Below are 2,784 nucleotides of genomic sequence, written 5' to 3'. Positions count from 1 at the left end.
GTTGTGTTGTGCGGTGGCCCTATATACTCGCACACGCACAGACTCGCACGCACGCACACAGGCAAACGTACATACTCGCACGCACACACACACACACGCGCTCTGTGTGGTCACCACCTGGCTAGCTACACCAGTCACGTGGTGCCTAGTGTAGTCAGCCTGGTGGTCACCACCTGGCTAACTACACCAGTCACGTGGTAACTAGTGTAGTGAGCCTGGTGGTCACCACCTGGCTAGCTACACCAGTCACGTGGTAACTAGTGTAACTAGCCTGGTGGTCACCACCTGGCTAGATATACTAGTCACGTGGTAACTAGTGTAGCTAGCCTGGTGGTCACGACACACTCCACGGGGTTCCAAGCAAGTTCCCACGGGGTTCCAAGCAACTTCCCAGGGGTTCCCAAGCAACTTCCCACGGGGTTCCAAGCAACTTCCCACGGGGTTCCAAGCAACTTCCCACGGGGTTCCAAGCAACTTCCCACGGGGTTCCAAGAAAGTTCCCACGGGGTTCCAAGAAAGTTCCCACGGGGTTCCAAGAAAGTTCCCACGGGGTCCCAAGCAAGTTCCCACGGGGTCCCAAGCAAGTTCCCACGGGGTCCCAAGCAAGTTCCCAGGGGTTCCAAGCAACTTCCCACGGGGCCCCAAGCAAGTTCCCACGGGGTCCCAAGCAACTTCCCGCGGGGCTCCCTCCACAGCCGACTGCTGCCCCGTGCTGCCTCCTCGTGGCCAGCGTGGGATCAGCCAATCACGGCCGGCCACGAGGAGCCCCGCAGCCACCTCCAGCCCCGGCGCTGTTCCCCGACTCCTCCTGTGACCCCGTGACCCCCTGACCCCGTGACCCCTCCGCTCCACCCAATGCTATCAGTAGCAGCCACCACCACCACCCGCTATCAGCAGCAGCCACCACCACCACCCGCTATCAGCAGCAGCCACCACCACCACCCGCTATCAGCAGCAGCCACCACCACCACCACCCACTAGCAGCAGCCCTCACCACCACCACCACCCACTAGCAGCAGCAGCCACCACCACCCACTATCAGCAGTAGCAGCCCTCACCACCACCACCACCCACTATCAGCAGTAGCCACCACCACCACCCGCTATCAGCAGCCCTCACCACCACCACCACCACCCGCTATCAGCAGCCTTCACCACCACCACCATCACCCGCTATCAGCAGCCCTCACCACCACCCGCTATCAGCAGCCCTCACCACCACCACCATCACCCGCTATCAGCAGCCTTCACCACCACCACCCACTAGCAGCAGCCCTCACCACCACCATCACCTGCTATCAGCAGCCTTCACCACCACCACCCGCTAGCAGCAGCCCTCACCACCACCACCACCACCCGCTAGCAGCAGCCACCACCACAACCACCCACTATCAGTAGTAGCAGCCCTCACCACCACCACCACCTATTATCAGCAGCAGCCACCACCACCACCACCCGCTAGCAGCAGCAGCCACCTCCACCACCCGCTATCAGCAGTAGCAGCAGCCACCACCACCCACTATCAGCAGCCACCACCACCCGCTATCAGCAGTAGCAGCAGCAGCCCCAGGTTAATGTCGCTCTATGTAGCTTGAGTCGGCCACACCCCTTGTCAGCATGCGAGCTCGCATGCTGACACGGGGTCTGTATGCGTCTGCGGGTTATATGCGGGAAAATACGGTGCTCATATTACAGGAATACACACGCTTCTCTTTTTACGCATTTAGACCTGAGGGCTAAGGTAGTTTACCTCACTTAATTTTTTAATTAAATATCATGAGTTTAATAAAAAATAAACGTTGTAATTACTGTCCGGATCTGTGCACCTTCTTCATACGTAAATGGAATTGTAAATCACGAGGCGGGTAGAACTCGTAACAGCCTTTATTATAAATCACTGTGGAACGTCAATCTCAGTGGAGTGCTAATACAACTCACATGATAACCACCACCATCATAACCACCACCACCATCATGACCACCACCATCATAACCACCACCACCACCATCATAACCACCACCATCATAACCACCACCACCATCATCATAACCACCATAACCACCACCATCATAACCACCACCATCATACCCACCACCACCATCATAACCACCACCACCATCATGACCACCACCACCATCATAACCACCACCACCATCATAACCACCACCACCACCATCATAATCACCACCACCATAACCACCACCACCATCATAACCACCACCACCATCATGACCACCACCACCATAACCACCACCACCATCATAACCACCACCACCATAACCACCACCATCATAACCACCACCACCATCATAACCACCACCATAACTCTCACCACCATGATAACCACCACCACCATCATAACCACCACCATCATAACCACCACCATCATAACCACCACCACCATAACCACCACCATAACCACCACCACCATCATAACCACCATCACCATCATAACCACCACCACCATCATGACCACCACCACAATCATAACCACCACCACCATCATAACCACCACCACCATCATGACCACCACCACCATCATAACCACCACCACCATAACCACCACCATCATAACCACCACCATCATAACCACCACCACCATCATGACCACCACCACCATCATGACCACCACCACCATCATAACCACCACCACCATCATAACCACCACAACCATCATAACCACCACCATCATAACCACCACCACCATAACCACCACCATCACCATAACCAACACCACCATCATAACCACCACCACCATCATGACCACCATCATAACCACCACCA

Source organism: Petromyzon marinus, unplaced genomic scaffold, assembly GCF_048934315.1.
Source record: "Petromyzon marinus isolate PM22_M1 ecotype Great Lakes invasive population unplaced genomic scaffold, UKy_Petmar_22M1.pri1.0 PM_G_Scaffold_36, whole genome shotgun sequence".
Classification (NCBI taxonomy): domain Eukaryota; kingdom Metazoa; phylum Chordata; class Hyperoartia; order Petromyzontiformes; family Petromyzontidae; genus Petromyzon; species Petromyzon marinus.
Note: the sequence above shows the minus strand (reverse complement) of the source record.